This window comes from Salmo salar, chromosome ssa06 (genome assembly GCF_905237065.1).
Source record: "Salmo salar chromosome ssa06, Ssal_v3.1, whole genome shotgun sequence".
Classification (NCBI taxonomy): Eukaryota; Metazoa; Chordata; class Actinopteri; order Salmoniformes; family Salmonidae; genus Salmo; species Salmo salar.
Window position 1 is genome coordinate 73,193,506 of NC_059447.1, and position 18,208 is coordinate 73,211,713.

Genomic DNA, 18,208 nt, shown 5'->3' on the forward strand with positions numbered 1-18,208 from the left:
TGGGATGCTCTGGGCCGACGTGTACGACAGCGTGTTCCAGATCTCGTCCATATCCAGCAACTTCGCACAGCCATTGAAGAGGAGTGGGACAACATTCCACAGAAAAGTTGTGGTCATAAGCACATCCTTAAAAACATAGATGCTGGGCTAATAAGAATACTAGTATAGAACAAGAAGGCGCACACACTGTTAAGGCTCCCAATTCACCACTTTATTGACAACGTTTCGATCTGAAACGGATCTTTGTCAGGTCAAGCACACTGAGTGTTCACATCCCAAAATATACACATTTCACCTAACATGACCATTGCGGACATGATGTATGGTGGGTGCAACATTCTACAGGCCACAATCAACAGCCTGATCAACTCTATGTGAAGTAGATGTGGCACGCTGCATGAGGCAAATGGTGGTCACACCAGATACTGACTGGTTTTCTGATCCATGCCCCTACCTTTTTTATCCCCTTTGGTCACAGATACCTTATCTGTATTCCCAGTCATGTGTTATCCATAGATTAGGGCCTAATGAATTCATTTCAATAGACTGATTTCCTTGTATGAATTGTAACTCAGTAAAATCGTAGAAATTGTTGCGTACATTTTTTTTCAGTGTAATAACCAGAGAGCATTTTTAGTCTGCATAGCTTTTTGTCTGACTGCTGCACCAATATTAGGCAAATGTGTTTGATGTAATATGATAAAATATTTAATTTGAGTTGTATCTGCTTGTTGTTTTTGTTTGAAGGTCAGTGTAACTCACATGTAGTGTCTAGGTTGCAGGTAGCCTAGCAATTAGTGTTGGGCCAGTAACCGAAATGTTGTTAGTTCGAATCCACGAGCCGACAAGGTGACAAATCTGTCGATCTGCTCTTGAGCAAGGCACTTAACCCTAATTGCTCCAGGGTCCCTGTCAATGGCTGATCCCTGGCCGTGACCCCACTCTCCAAAGCTGTCTCAGGGACAGTTAGGATATGCTAAAAATACATTTCCATTACCCACTTATACGTGCAGTGAAATAAGACACATTCAAGCACCCCCTATTTGACCTTTAATACCAACATAGTTAATCAGCGTACACAATGTCACACTACCAAGCTGTTTGTATGTCTGTGTACAAATATTCCGCAAGATTGAGATAGCCACTGTCCTGATGTTGAAAGGTGTGAAAAAAAGCCACAAATGAAAACAATTGATCAAAGAATATTGAGAGCTATAGAGTATAACTGATGGTCAGTAAAGTGGAGCTGCTTATTGTTTTAATTTAAACTCAGACATCCACACACACCGGGTCTGGGGAAACGCCTCTTGGCTTTTGAAAAGTCCATAATGATTGATATTCACTGGCAAGAAAGCTTGTTCGGAAACCATTTTCATATTCTACTGAAGGAAATACTATCCAAGCCATATGGATACAATTCACTTTTTTATTAATCATAAAATATAGAATCCATAATTTCATTCTATTTGATGTCTGGGCTCAGTTACCATAACAGCAGTCAGCTAAGTTCACCAGTAACGTGCTATACTTTCAACAGGTAACCCAAAATACACCAAAGGGCCAAAGTATGTGGACACCCCTTCAAATGAATAGATTTGACTATTTTAGCCATACCTGTTGCTGACAGGTTTCTAAAATCGAGCACACAACCATGCAATCTCCATAGACAAACATTGGCAGTAGAATGGCCCGTACTGAAGAGCTCAGTGACTTTCAACATGGCACCGTCATAGGGTGCCACCCAGGGCTGTCCCCAAGAATCGTCCTGTTCTTTCGACCAATCGATTGGTCAAAATGTTGAAACTTATTTTTCCATATAATAAATCAACTAATCAACTGAGCTTGACTGATGCTTTAAGCACACTGTTTGATTAAATAATTAAGACACACTGTGTGACTGGCGCATGTTGTCTTGCTCTCCTCCCTACTGCAGCGAAAAGTCACCACAGCACAGTAAGTGTTTATTGCTCTGTCTGTGCTGAAGCTGCAACATCATGTCAGCCATTTAGTTTCTTACTTGTTTCTGACTGGAAAGTTCTGTTACCGAAATCCCTAATTTGTTTCGGAAAAACATTCCCTATTCTCTCAACCCTGTATGTATAAAGCCTTTATATAAGATATATAAAGCCTCTATGACAGCAGACTAAAAACAGTTGCATGTATTCATGAATTGCGGTTTAGTTATTGTTTAGGCTAATTATTCAAAGCTTCCTTTGTTCTTTAATTTTAATACAAGAATGCTTGATTTCATTTCAAAGTATGAATGTCTCATGCCTTCATGTGATGGCATGAAGGCATGAGTGATTGATTGATTGATACAGTAGCCAATATATTGAAATATAGGCCTAAATAAATTACGGTATTAAGACTAAACAGGACGCTCTCTTAGGCCTAAAGCTCAATGGTGGTTATACAAACCTACTATACAAAGTCTATCAATGATAACGACACTACTTAATATTATAATGATGATCATAATAATAATTGGAATAATAACAATAAGAAGGAAACCAAGAAAAAAAAGGTAAGGTGCAAGAGCTGCGTTCATATTATGTGTGACGAACAGGTGCTGTTAGATTACAATATCATTTTTCAGCCTGTTTGGAACAGTGTAAACAACACTAAATAAATTATAATTAATACCAGATTTAAAAAAAAACGTTTTTATTACAGCAGAGCAAAGATTAAAAACAGCCAAAGCTGTGAAATGACTTAATCTGACATTTTGCCGTTGCATGAGGCTTGGTGCTGACGGAATCAGTAGGCTGTTAAACAAACACTCAAACAGGCAACAGAAGCAAGATTTGTCTTTTTTCTGCAGATATATATGGATCATTTATAAAGCCAGGCACATTTAACAGTTAGGCTATTGATTATAGATCAAATTAAGTTGGGGTTTCCTCTCTCCTCAATTTTCTTAGACAATTAGGTTCAAGGCAAGGGTTGTTTCCTCATCTCTGCGGCTGCTGCCTACGCTGCATTGTTCTCAATCCCAATATGCTGGTTAACTTTGCTATTATGCACATAGCAACATAGGGAAAGGCGTCAATTCTACGGCACACTGAAGATTGTTTCAGAACCTCGGACCGCGACCATATCCAACGCGGGAGAACCGCATTTGTTATAAAATAATGTTAGATTTATTAGTGTTGCACCATAATTTTTACATAATATAACCATATACAATTTCAGTATCACATCTCAGAGTGATGGACTGTGCCATCACTATGGCCTCCACAATGGATTAGTCCACTGAGACAGGCGCGAATCAGACAGGTGTCTTGTGCACCATGAAAAAAAAAAAATATGTGCGACTGCTCGACTAAAGAAATCTCGGTCGACCAGCAGCCTGTCAACCAAACAATGGACCAATCAACCAAACAATCGAGCAGTCGACTGAATGGGGTCAGCCCTTTCCAACAAGTCAGTTCGTCAAATTTCTGCCATGCTAGAACTTCCCCGGTCAACTGTAAGTGCTTTATTGTGAAGTGGAAACGTCTAGGAGCAACTACGGCTCAGCCGCAAAGTGGTAGGCCACACAAGCTCACAGAACGTGACCACCGAGGGAAGCGCATAGCGTGTAGAAATCATCTGTCTTCAGTTGGAACGCTCACTACCGAGTTCCAAACTGCCTCTGGAAGCAATGTCAGCACAAGAACTGTTTGTAAAGCTCGCCGCCATTAGAAACACGTTCTCTGGAGTGATGAATCACGCTTTACCATCTGGCAGTCCGACGGACGAATCTGGGATTGGCAGATGCCAGGAGAACGCTACCTGCCCAAATGCATAGTGCCAATTGTAAAGTTTGGTGGAGAAAGAATAATGGTCTGGGGCTGTTTTTCATGGTCCGGGCTAGGCCCCTTAGTTCCAGTGAAGGGAAATCTTAAACGCTACAGCATACAATGACATTCTAGACGATTCTGTGCTTCCAACTTTGTGGAAACAGTTTGGGGAAGGCCCTTTCCTGTTTCAGCATGACAATGCCCCCGTGCACAAGGCGAAGTCCATACAGAAATGATTTGTTGAGATCAGTGTGGAAGAACTGCACTGGCCTGCACACAGCCCTGACCTCAACCCCATTGAACACCTTTGAGTTGAATTGGAATGACGACTGCAAGCCAGGCCTAATCGCCAAACATCAGTGCCCGACCTCACTAACGCTCTTTTGGCTGAATGGTGGCAAGTTCCCGCAGCAATGTTCCAACATCTAGTGGAAAGCTTTCCCAGAAAAGTTGAGGCTGTTATAGCAGTAAAAGGGGGACCAACTCCATATTAATGGCCATGGTTTTGGAGTGAGATGTTCCACGAGCTGGTGTCCACATGCTTTTCGCCATGTATTGTGTGTCCCATAGCGCCGGCTTGTTTTGAAAGGACAGTTTGTCTGACCTTGTCATTCTTGACTAACTAACTGTAAAAGATGCCTCTTCTCCTCTGAGAATCATGACTTCTGTCATCTCTATTCACCAACAGGTGGCACTATTTGTCAATGCTTTCTGACAGTGGCACCTTACTCCAACAAACTGGATTGCTCCTTTTCCTTATATTGTCTTTCTTTCTTAGAAAACATTTCTAAATACTTATAGTGGAGATATAGGAGAGTAACTTCATTAACAAATATATACATTGTACTCCCCCATGTGCATCATGCTACGAGAGGGTTGTCTCTATATCGGACACGCAGGCACACATACACACGTACACACACACACGTACACACACGCACATTTTACAAATTATAATTGTCTTTCTATGTGTGTACAGGTAGCCTAGTGGTTAGAGTGTTGGGCCAGTAACCGAAAGGTTGCTAGATCAAATGCCCGAGCTGGCTAGGTAAATAATCTGTTGTTCTGCCCCTGAATAAGGCAGTTAACCCACTGTTCCTAGGCCGTCATTGTAAATAGGAATTTGTTCTTTACTGACTTGCCTAGTTAAATAAAGGTTAAATTAAAAAAAATACAGACTGTGGTATGACTAGGTGAAAGAGCAGCTGTTCATGCTAATGGTCCATCTCATGCAGTATATACACTGAACAAAAATATATACGCAACATGCAACAATTTCAAAGATTTGACTGAGTTACAGTTCATATAAGGTAATCCGTCAATTGAAATAAATGCATTAGGCCCTAATCTATGGATTTAACATGACTGGGAATACAGATATGCTTCTGTTGGTCACAGATACTGGATCAGAAAACCAGTCAGTGTCTGGTGTGACCACCATTTACCTCCTGCAGCGCGAGTTGATCAGGCTGTTGATTGTGGCCTGTGGAATGTTGTCCCACTCCTCTTCGGCTGTGCGAAGTTTCTGGATATTGGCTGGAACTGGAATACGCTGTCGTACAGGTCGATCCAGAGCATCCCAAACATGCTCAATGGGTGACATGTCTGCTGAGTATGCAGGCCATGGAAGAACTGGGAAATGTTCAGCTTCCAAGAATTGTGTATAGATCCTTGCGACATGGGGCTGTGCATTATCATGCTGAAACATGAGGTAATGGCGGCGGATGAATAGCACGACAATGGGCCTCAGGATCTCGTCACGTTATCTCTGTGCATTCAAATTGCCATCGATAAAATGAAATTGTGTTCGTTGTCTGTAGCTTATACCTGCCAATACCATAACCCCACCGCTACCTCTGTTCACAACGTTGACATCAGCAAACTGCTCACCATACACGCTGTCTGCCATCTGCCCGGTACAGTTGAAACTGGGATTCATCCGTGACCAGCACACTTCTCCAGCGTGCCAGTGGCAATCGAAGGTCAGCATTTGTCCGCTAGTCAGTTACGATGCCAAACTGCAGTCAGGTCAAGACCCTGGTGAGGATGACGAGCACGCAGATGAGCTTCCCTGAGACGGTTTCTGACAGTTTGTGCAGATGTGCAAACCCACAGTTTCATCAGCTGTCCATGTGTCTGGTCTCAGATGATCCAGCAGGTGAAGAAGCCGGATGTGGAGGTCCTGAGCTGGTGTGTTTACACTTGGTCTGAGTTTGTGAGGCCAGTTGGACGTACTGCCAAATTCTCTAAAACAACTTTGGAGCCGGCTTATTGTAGAGAAATTAACTTTCAATTCTCTGGCAACAACTCTGGTGGACATTCCTGCAGTCAGCATGCCAATTGCACACTCCCTAAAAACTTGAGACATCTGTGTGACAAAACTGCACATTTTAGAGTGGCCTTTTATTGTCTCCAGCACAAGGTGCACCTGTGTAATGATCATGCTGTTTAATCAGCTTATTGATATGCCACACCTGTCATGTGGATGGATTATCTTGGCAAAGGACAAATTCTCACTAACAGGGATGTAAACAATGTTGTGGACAACATTTGAGAGAGATTAGCTTTTTGTGCATATGGAACATTTCTGGCATCTTTTATTTTAGTTTATGAAACATGGGACCAACACTTTACGTGATGCATTTATATTTTTATTCAGTGTAGTTTACCAGGGAATTACAGAAACTCCTCAATAATTTCCATTGCCTTGTGTCTTTCTCAGCACATTACTGAGCTGAGCAAAGCTAAAGGGACACAAAGCTGCCCTTACTTGTCCCAAAGATGGAGTACCATTCACTATGTCCTCGACAAGCTGCCATCAGCTCTGTTTGAGTGGAAAACTGTTTAAACTGGAGCGTCAACAAGAGGAGGGTAAGACTTTCCAGCTCCGTTGCTCCACTGTTCCTGGCATGAAAGAGGGGCGGTGGTCATTTGGAGCTGAAGACAGGGCACCCGTTTGGGCCTCACGCCTGGTTCTGAGTGCCCAGAGATGGAGCTCCCCGTCTGTGTATGAGGAGCCAAGGACCTGGGAGAACGGAGGTTATTGTATGGAGGAGGGTGTTGGGCTCTTGCTTGATTGCTGCTGGGCTTAGGTGACTGGCTACCTGCCTTTTCTTGCTGCTTAGCCCAAGAGGGTTGCTTTATTTATCATGGCCTTCAAGAACTCTAAGCACAGGAGAAGAACCATGGAGGGATGGGTGGACTTCATCAACTTTAGTTGTCTGTTATTGGTTGGATTCCCCATGGAGAATATTCATACCTGGAAAACTAGCTTCAGTTAGCATGTGCGATAGAGAGAGAGGGAGAGAGAGAGCCTGTAAACCATTTATTCTCAGTTATGTAACAGGCAGTTACAAATACTCCATTGAAATAAAATGGGTGCGATGGTGGACATCATTTCAGCTGTGAATATGATGAATTGCTGCAGCCCAGAGGTTGTTTGGGTTTACATGGGTTCTGTCCAAGCTTGACAAATCCACACTGAAATCAATGACTCCATTGAAATATTCTGAAGGATGTGTCCAAATGGCTCCTCTCTCCCTTGTCAGCCCTAAAAAAGAAAGGAAGAAATATAAAATACAAATCGTGGCTGATAGCCGTAAGCATCTGCCTCCCCCACAAGCATCTGCCTCTGATTCCAAGTTCAAATCCACCGATAGAAAGTTGTTGGAGATTTTTTTTCTTTAACTATCCCAACCCTTAACCCTTACCTTAACCATTCAGAGTTAATGCCTAAACTTAACCCTAACAATTCTGAGTCAATGACTGAATTGAACCTTAAACACTTTGAAATTTGATGTTTGCAACAACTTCGAAATTTGACTTTGAGTAACATGGATGAACGTTTGATTCTGACATCAGACTGTGAGAGCTAGTTGCCCTAAACACTCAAGGTGGAGAAGAAATCTGTTGCAAGGAAGGAGAGAGAGAAAAATAGTTCTCTCCCGCTCTCCTCTCTTTCCTGTCCTTCCTCTCTGGGGCATCCCTCCCTCCCCCTCGCTCTCTCTGTATTATTCATTTTGGCAATCAAGCCTGTTGGATTTTAAGAAATAATTCCCTTGGATTTAATCAAGAGGATGAAAGAAGTTTTTCAGGCAGGATTTGGCTGCCTTCTCAGGTCCTTTGGTAAGAGTCAGCAGATCCTCCCTGGCATGGACCTCAGGATGTAGGGGAAGAAAACAGTTTGGAGAGGAAAACACGGGGAGAAATTGGAAGACGCCTGGAGACAGGATATTATAAATGTTCCCAAGATGCCATATTATACTGGCATGTGGAGAAGACTGTATTTCCTGTCTGAGTATGAGCATTTCTATGTGGCAGGATGATCCATTCATGCAGCACCTATAGTCTGGGCATGATAGTATGACTGTTGACGATACACTCCCAAAAGCAGGATTTTATTCAGAGCTAGTCAAGTAATTTCTTCTCATATGTAGATAAAACAAATTAAACCTGTCTGCAAGTGAACCATCCCTGCCTCTCACGACATGGAACATCAATAAATGTTATTGTTTTCCCTTTCCTCTGACCAATAGTTGTCCACTGAGGTGCCGGTTTGACAGCCATAAAATAAACATATGGTTTTACTGAACTGGTTGAAAACAAATGATTGTGGACTGAGGGGATTGGGAAGAGGGATGGAACATAAGTTTTCAAACCACCTGCTCCAAGGATCAAAGAAAGAGTTGAATTTACTGGCACGCAGGTCATTCTGAAAGAGAGCCAGTGTGTTAGGTATGCAAACTCAAATATAACTGTCAAATCTGGCTTCCATCCATGCCATAAGGTCTGGTGGTTGGCTATATAGCGTACTATACATTTACATTCAAGGTCATTAGAGTCTTCATGTACTATAGCAGTGGGCTGTGTGAGCGCCCACGTCTGTTTCTGACACCTCCTCTGACACAATAAGAATTTGCAAATGTGGGAAGATCTCAGAGCAGGGGTCAAGAGGGGAAGAACAGAGCAGAGGTCAAGAGGGGAAGAACAGAGCAGGGGTCAAGAGGGGAAGCATTCTCTCGGAAACAGTCAAACACTCCAGGAAATTGACCGCCACTTATCTGATCAATAGCAGGCATTGTGCATCATATAACTCCTCGCTCGACTCTATCCTCCAGCCCCTGCCAGGTGGCAGCATGTCTCAGTTGTGGCTCCGTGGCACGGAGGCGTCCTCTCACCCAGCCGTGGCAAAAGTCACGGCGGGAGCTCCTTTTATATGGCGCACAGGCTCGTTTAGCTCATCAGGCTCAGGTATGGCAGCTCTCCTAGGTGTGCTGGTTGCAATGGTGACCAACAAGGGGGAGGGAACTACAGTGAAATTAATAAGGAGTCAGAAAAGAGACAGCAAACCAAAAGAACTGCAAAGGCCAATAATAACATATAGGCTACGGGAACATAATCAGTGACACTTGTGTTACCCGTTTGTGCCCTCAATTGATGACACCAACTACTGCATAATGTCCACACAGAAGGGACAGGAGATTGGGTGGCACATTGGTACTTCCAATTGTTCTAGGGCTGCCCAACCCTCCCTAGCCCTTGGTTATTAAAATCTGCATGCAGGACTGTATTTGGACTTTTTGCACTATAATTCCTTGAGCCCCTGAGACAGATTCATCTGCATGTAATATCTCACACACTGTCTGAACCAGAACGGACTAGTGGTCCAGGACCAGGCCATGGATGGATGGAAAACTGAGGGAGAAAGAGAGAAGGATGAGGTCAACACTCTGTATGCCCAGACTGTAACTTTTTTACCTCCGGTCCGTAGAAAAAGCAGGATCGGTTTTCTAACAGAAGCCTCGGTGGGAGTCTTTGAGAGGACCCTGGGGAAGGCTTTGGGAGTTGGAAGACCCTTGGCTAGTCTCCCCTCTCCTCACTCACCTGTGGTCTGGCCCTCAGGGGTCCCATTAGAGATGAGGACCAGATTGCATAGAATAAAAGGCGGGGATGAAATCCCGTCGCAACAGAGAAAAGCCAACTAAAAATGAGAGGAGTGGACTGTAGCTTTGTAATTGGAACCAGCTTTTGATAGGTGCAATGGTAGAAAATACGGAATATTGTATTGTATATACTATTGGGCGTTGCTGTGGTGTAGAGGAGACAGGGGTGTTAGGTGAGGAAGAATGGAGCGATGGGCGAGGCCAGGACAGTGTCGGCTGGGGTCATAGATCAAAGGTTGAAGGTCAGGTTTTTTTTTTTTTTTTTTTAAATAAAGAGGTTGTAATAAAGTGAGAGGGGGAAATTGTAGACAAGGATGGGTCATGGTGTGGGGGTCAGAGGTCAGAGAGAAAGAGCGAGAGGGAGAGAGAGGAAAAGAGGGAGAGAAGACTCTCAGCCATTGGGATTTTCCATGGCCGTTGCCCTATCGTATACAGATCCAGATGCTTTAGTTGTACTGCAGCCAGGAAACTGTGGTGAAGAACCTTAAAAATAACCCCTCAAAGCATGTTTGCCTCTCTCTGTCCCCCCTCTGCCACTCTCTCTGTCCCCCCTTTGTCACTCTCTCTGTCCCCCTTCTGTCACTCTCACTGTCTTTTACACTCACCTACTTTCTTTCTCTCCTTTTTATTTCTCTCCTTTTTTTTAACGTAACTTAACCTCACCAACTTTATCTCTCACTAGGATTTGGATTATTGGGGTTCTCTCAGTATTGTGCCGCTATGAAAAGGTGCAGATCACAAAAAATTGGATTTGTCAAATGTGCCGAATACAACGGGTGTAGACTTTATCGTGAAATGCTTACGAGCTCTTCCCAACAGTGCAGAGTTAAAACAATTGGTGTAAGGCACACAACCTTATACCTTACACCTTCAGGTCATTGCAGCACTTGTGATTGGGTTACAGAGACTGCAGGAATTGAGTAGGTCATCTAACATTTCATACACGCTGTCTTAAATCTGTGTATTTAATAAAGATCATTGTTTAATATATCTGTTTGGTGTCTCCTATCCTCTGACGCCGGACCATACCGGTCAAAGGTAGTGGCAGCCTCACGCTACTCTGCTCAATCCAGTACTTGCCCCACCTCTTGGGTGGTCTATCGAGCTTGATTGCATTATTGTGGAAATCCTATCTCCCTACAATTTGCGCTGCACCCGATCCAATAGCTGTACAGCAAATCGGCAATCTCTTTTCTAGCTCTTGTGTTGATTGACAGTTTGCTGGTCCAATCAGAGGGTCGAGTGTGCATTTCACCAGCCAATCTGTTGTTACACGTTTGTTTTGCTAGGGCGATGCTGCGGCAACTGTCTCTGGCTGCGTGTAGAGTAATCCTCAGAGTTTCTGTGACACAAAATGAGTGACAAAGTGTTACAAAACCTGGCCAAATAATTTCAAGTCATCAGTCTCAAGTCAAAGTCGAGTCCTGAGTCTTAAAGCTCCAAGTCAAGTCTTAAGTTATTACATTTTTTTATCAATTCGAGTCTCATATGATCAAATTTGTGCTGGGAACATATTGGTATTACAGACTGGGAGAAGGAGAGATTGAAAGTGTTGGTGAAGACTCTTGCCAACAGGTCAGCGCACGCTTTGAGAATGCGCCCTCGTATACCGTCTGGCCCGGCGGCCTTGCGAGAGTTAACCTGTTTATAGGTTTTACTCACATCGGCCACAGAGAGCCAGATCAGCTGGGTTTCCCTTTGTAATCCGTTATCATCTCCAAGCCCTGCCACATACGACGAGCGTCGGAGCCGGTGCATTAGGATTCCACCTTCCTCCTATATTGTCCTTTTGCATGTTTGATGTCTTGTCGAAGGTCGTAGCGGGCTTTCTTTTATGCCTCCATGTCCCGTTCCTTGTAAGCGGTAGCTCTAGCCTTTAGCCCAGCAAGGATATTGACTGTAAATCCATGGTTTTTGGTTTTGATACGTTCGTATAGTCACTGTGGGGACGACATCATCTATGCACTTATTGATGAAGCCTGCGACTGATGTGGTAAACTCCTCAATGCTATTGGATGAATCCCGGAACATATCCTAGTCTGTACTAGCAAAACAGTTTTGTAGCCTTATGTCTGATTCATCGGACCACGTCCGTAATGAGCGCATCACTGGTACTTCCTGTTTGATCTGGTGTATAACACCAAATCCTCCTCACTCCTCCCCCTCACCTATGGCTCAACCACTAGTGTGGGCTGGGATTAAGGTTTGGATAGGTTTTTAATTAACTACGTCAATTTAAGGTCACACATTCTCAGAATTACCAAATCCCCTGAATAACCGACAAACCTAATGACAGCCTTTATTTGGTGAGGAAATATCCGGTTAACACTTAATTAGCTGCTAGCAGTCTCTCCCTCTCTCTCTCTCTGTCTCCTTCTCAATCTCTCTCTTTCCCTTCCTCCATCCCCTTCTCCCCCTCCCTCCCTACCCCCCCTCTCTCACTCCCTCTTCCTCTCTCCCTCTCTCTCTCCCTCCCTCTCTGTGTTTTTCAGTCTAACTCTTCATGGCATCACATGGATGACCTCAGCCCCACATACAAACGGCAGCGTTTTCACAACCAGAGTACGGCAGCCACACTTCTCCAAAGGGGTTACCCCACACAAGAACGATTCCTCGCTAACGGAACCATGGAATGGAAGTTGGGAGAAACACGCACGCACGCACGCACGCACGCACGCACGACACACACACACACACACACACACACATACACACACACACACACACACACACACACACACGAGATGCCTTGATTGCTCTCACACGCAGTGAATTTTAGCAGTCCTCCTGGCTGCTAAAAGCACCATAACAACATACAGGGCTCCCCCACTTTGGTGGAGAGAGTGTTGTTGTTATCAGGATTACATCACCTTGTTACAGATGTAGGATCTTCATTTGATCACCTTGTTGTTGCAGGACATTTCCTGTACAGCTGGAAATGCAAACTTGTAGTGTATTAAAGGTTTAAAAAGGCTTCTAAAGTTAGTAAAATGTCAGACTTGATTTGCCCTAACTAAACATTTATCAACAAAAATGTCCATTAATTATAATCCACACTATAATTCACATTTCCTATTGCAGCAGGATTATTTTCCTGCTATGAGAAACTTCTCAAATTAAGATCCTACATCTGTAACTCTAATTACCAACATACTGTAATTACCAAAAGTTATTCAAACCAGAGTGTGGGAGAGTTTGTGTGCATACATATGTGTGTGTTTGTTTGTTGCGGTGGGGGATGTCGCAGATGACAAGGGGCTTAATTGTCCTCTCTCTTGTCGAGGTTCTACGTCAAGTTGATCTGACACAACCAATAAACCAATTAAACTGGGCTCTCTGTGCGTCCCCCCCGCTTTGCGCTTTCGTTCTCTGGCCACCATATTACTTTTCCGTTCGCCTATCGGCCTGCGGGAGTCAACCTATCAGCCTGCGGGAGTCAACCTATCGGCCAGACTAGAGTAGGACCTGTTCTTTCACAATATGTTTTGGTCCTGACATGTAGGATGTTTTTAGTGCTCCGTTATTAATAAGACATTAGGTAATATATTGCTTTGGAAGCAACTCTTGGAGAAGTGAACTTTAATTTTTTCCATGTTTGACTTCCCTGGTTTTGTTAAATGGCTTTTCAAGATGTGTTTTTTTGTTGTTGTCTAGATTTAGTATTGTGATGCAATTGCCAAGAGGAGGACAGAAATACATATTTTCAATCCCTCAATCCCTCAGATCCCACAGTCATAATACTAGACAGGCTTTATGTATCCTGAATCTAAGCATTAGTGTTCACTCATTGAGTATTATTTGTGCACGTGAGTGTGCCTCTATGCATGTATGTGTAAAAGTGTGTGTAACCATGTGTCTGTGTGTGTGTGTTTGGAACAGATGATGCTCCTGTGGCCCCAAGTCACCTACACTCAAGTGCCAAATATCAGCAGGAGAGCAAACTGATCGTGGGAAAGACTAGAAGGGGTCTTACTGTATCTAGCTATCTGTCTCTCTGTGAGTCTGACACCTTGTGTGTGTGTGTGTGTGCGCCTGTGTGTGTGCGTGTGTCTGTGTGTGTGTGCGTGTTTCCCTCGGTGCAATCTCATGGTCTAAAGATCTGGTCATACTGTTAGTGTGTCCCAGTGGAAGGCATAAATAACAACTAATGGTGTCTGTTCATGGTGTAACCACAAGACTGACTTCTTTGCAACCCAACCACCCATCACTCCAGATGTTTTCTTTGCAGCCCAATCACCCATCACTCCAGATGTTTTCTTTGCTTATGCAATTTTCTCTGTCTGTGTGTCTGATTTTCCAAAACAATACGGCTTCTCCAGCAACATGCAGAATCTTAGACTTGGGATGGTAATAACATTAGATGATGCAAGATAAAGATGGAGAGACAGACAGACATTAAGGGAGTAGGAGGCAGAGGCAGAGAGGGATGGAGGAGAGATAATCCTGTAACCTTGCCAATACTGCTGTTCATATCAGGTTTCAGGTAAGACCAAGTGCAGACTGTGTTGAAGTAACAATGTTAATTGCAACAGGGGCAGGCAAACGACATGTCAAGGCAGGCAGGGGTCGATAATCCAGAGCAGTGGGGCCAAGGTCAGGACAGGCAAAGGTCAAAACCAGGAGAATGAGGAAAAAGAGAGACTAAGGAAAGCAGGAGCTGAGACAAAATGCTGGTTGACTTGAACAAACAAGACGAACTGGCACAAATAGACAGAAAACACAGGTATAAATACCCAGGGGATAAGTGGGGAAGATGGGCGACACCTGGAGGGGGGTGGAGACAAGAACAAGGACAGGTGAAACAGATCAGGGCGTGACAGTTCAAGCATTTATACACTGTGTGAAGGAAGTGAATAGTAGCCAAGGTCAAATTCCTGCAAGTGCTTACCTGGACATGATGTCACTTGTTCCATTATGTGGTTGAACGATCAGAATCAGGGTGGTTTGTTGGAGACCTGACCTCTCTGGTGATGTTCATATTGAGATAATCCTGTATTGTATTCCTGAAATAGAGACCACTAGTTGATCCTGTTTCAATCACACTCTGTAAATATCTAGCCCTTCAGTCACTGGCCTCTAGACTGCAGTTCACGGGACCGCGGTGGAACACCATCTGTGAAATGACTTTAGACAGAGGGAGATCTGGAAAACCAAGTGAATCACTTCGCTCTCCGATTAATGATACTCTAATATGGTATCAATCAATTATAACAGGATCAATTGCCAGAGGGAATGCAGACGCTCTTGAATTGGACTTCTTTCTTTTCCCCCAAACCAAGCCCTCATCAACACTCTCTACCAACACTTCTGGCTGATACTTTCAGACCGTAGCAGTGAAACAGTCACTTGCCCAGGGGCATCCAGGAATTCCTATAGAATAACGCACATATTCCACCTGTAACACATTTAACCCACGTTTATATCCCCTCTCCCGTGCACTCTTTCACCGATGAAGTGTGGAAAGAGAGAGAAAGAGAGAGAGAATACTGAACCCTCTTCCATCTCATGGTCCCATACTGAGAATGAAATGGGTTTCTGTGTTTTGTTCTGCAACTGCTTTTCACCAATTTCTGTAGGGGAAGTTTTTCCTACTTCAGGACTGAGGGAAATGAGTAACCCCTTGCTCTTGGAAAACTGCCTTTATGTTTTCAAGTGACTTTTCATCTTTCTAGCTATAACTGGCACAGTTATAGCACAGTGTGCAAATAATTTGGCTGTGTTCACTTTAATTCTGCCATCCTTTGGTGTGCAATTGGATATGGAGCCACATTGCCAAACATTATAAACCATTGGACAGATCAATGGTGAGTTAGATAAGATCAAGTTTGACAGTAACAATGTTGAAAAAGCTTAAAGTGAATAACTGCTGCTCTGGCTTCACTTACTTTAAATAAGTTGGTCAATTTAAATGAAATAACAATCATCTAACTCACCTAAGGTGTCAGCCCCCTGAAGCAGAATAATGGTTGTTTTTAGAGTCCAGATAAAGAAAGGAGGAATTAGCTGAAGAGATGAAGAGAGGTGATGAGGCAGAGAACGGAAAGAGAAGCCCCCAGTGAGCACGTCTCCTCTCATTCATCTGAGAGAAAAGGGAAAGAAACATAAGAAATCTATTTTACAGCTGCTGGATAATAAGAAGAACAGAGGGAGTAGCGTCAGAGTGATCATCAACAGGTGAACATTATGCTCTGTTCAAAGAACGTTTAGGGTTTGATTCCCAGGTCATCTTAGGCCCTCATTGTTCCTCTCTGATTGTTACCCTTGTGGTTGCCATGGAAACCCTAAAGGAACAAATTAAGAGGCATCGCTCTGAACTCTGACTGTCAAGGCAGTGTAAATATTTTAATAACTTTACCGATTTCCTCGCCGAAACATCGTCGAACATCATGATTGTGATCGCCAATGTTTAGAGGACTAAGATGTGTAACAATTGCTTCCAAAAACAATAAACTTCTCAAAGAAAGAGGCTGCTGCCAAACCTGTGGTTTGACTATATCAAGAAAACAGTTTGTAACCATACTTTAGGGCTTCTCCTGGCATGGACCAATCCAATGACGTACCAGAGTATTTATCTCAGAAGCTCATGATAATAACAATGAAGTAATAGAAAAACTGAGTAATTTGGCCCAAGACAAGTGCAGTGGAGGTCTTTCGCTGAACAATTTTTGAATGGTGAGTAACCTAACTTTGCCTGAGACTTGATGACATATGGTAGCCTTAGTTCTCAGTCTTTGGCTCAGTGGGCTAACACAGTCTTGAGTCATTCTGATTGGCTATTGGCTATAAATTGTTATGTACTGTGTCTATCTGCAACTAAACTCATTACATTACATTCAATACAACATTAAAGCAGCTGTGAGTTCAAAGTAGTAGTGGGGGTAATTGGGCTCTGGGTCGAATGGCTTCATGTGGGGAATGGGGTCTCGCTGCCAGGATCGTTTCTGTGGTCATTTCGACACTTCGTTTTTCAAACGGGCAATTTTGGGTGGCTATTTTGGGGGATGTTTAAGGATACATCTTTCATTTACTACCCCTTCTCCTCCTCACCATCTTTATCATCTCGTCTCTGTCTCTCTCCGTCCCCCTCTCTCTCTTTCCTTCTCCCTCCTTCTCCATCTCTCACTCCATCATCCTCTCTCCCTTTGAACCATAGACTTGTAGCCTGGTTAACATCATTAGCCTCTTGCTATCTGTCAGCTCCCTGCATTGATTTATAACACTCATTAAAGAGTCTTACATCTCTCTTTCTGATTAGCTGGGGGGAGGGATAACACATTCCTCAAGATAAAAAGTACTAACCCCTTTGCAGCTGCTTGCATACAGGGCCAAAGATTGAAAATCACATCATGTTTTTAAAGAGTTCACTAAAGTAACCATCAAAGTAATGACTGATCTCTGACTTGGCAGTAACGGGGACGGCTAACTGGTCTAGTGTCTCATTAATCCATCACAGTGTTTCAAACTGACTTCGTTAGTGATTTAACAAAGACAGTAAAGTAAAGATAGACTGTATATGTGTCAAGATCACTTCATACATGTCTGTTAGATATAAAATGCAGATTCTGCTAAGACAAGATCACAGTGAGGTTTAATGTAGCACCTGGGAGAGGTTATAAGGACACTGCTGACCTGCAAAACAACTAACCATAATCTAAACATAATCCTAACCTTAACCTTAATCTAATTTGAACAATTTCTGAAATGAAATGTTGGTTTGCAGGTCAGGAGTGTCTTTCCGTAGCACCCAGATTAAACCATGGTATCCATTACCCATAATCCTCATGTAGTTTATGGGCCAATAAAGGGCCTGTATTACCAAAAAAAACCTGGGTAATGTGATGGCGTGGAAAGGTTTCCTCCAGTGACCTAAGAATTGTTATTATTAAAACCCTGGGTAATGTGATGGCGTGGAAATGTTTCCTCCAGTGACCTAAGAATTGTTATTATTAAAACCCTGGGTAATGTGATGGCGTGGAAATGTTTCCTCCAGTGACCTAAGAATTGTTATTATTAAAACCCTGGGTAATGTGATGGCGTGGAAAGGTTTCCTCCAGTGACCTAAGAATTGTTATTATTAAAACCCTGGGTAATGTGATGGCGTGGAAATGTTTCCTCCAGTGACCTAAGAATTGTTATTATTAAAACCCTGGGTAATGTGATGGCGTGGAAATGTTTCCTCCAGTGACCTAAGAATTGTTATTATTAAAACCCTGGGTAATGTGATGGCGTGGAAAGGTTTCCTCCAGTGACCTAAGAATTGTTATTATTAAAACCCTGGGTAATGTGATGGCGTGGAAATGTTTCCTCCAGTGACCTAAGAATTGTTATTATTAAAACCCTGGGTAATGTGATGGCGTGGAAATGTTTCCTCCAGTGACCTAAGAATTGTTATTATTAAAACCCTGGGTAATGTGATGGCGTGGAAAGGTTTCCTCCAGTGACCTAAGAATTGTTATTATTAAAACCCTGGGTAATGTGATGGCG

At 43.2% G+C, this 18,208-nt stretch overlaps 1 long non-coding RNA gene across 1 annotated transcript; it reads right to left on the reverse strand.

Moving 5' to 3' along the window:
• Window positions 1–6,411: 6,411 nt before the first annotated feature.
• On the reverse strand, window positions 6,412–12,023 carry LOC106607974 (uncharacterized). The gene is made up of 2 exons (XR_001329353.2): window positions 11,387–12,023; window positions 6,412–11,066 (listed from the first exon to the last, which is right to left on the reverse strand). It is a non-coding gene; the product is annotated as an uncharacterized lncRNA (long non-coding RNA).
• Between the last annotated feature and the right edge of the window lie 6,185 nt (window positions 12,024–18,208).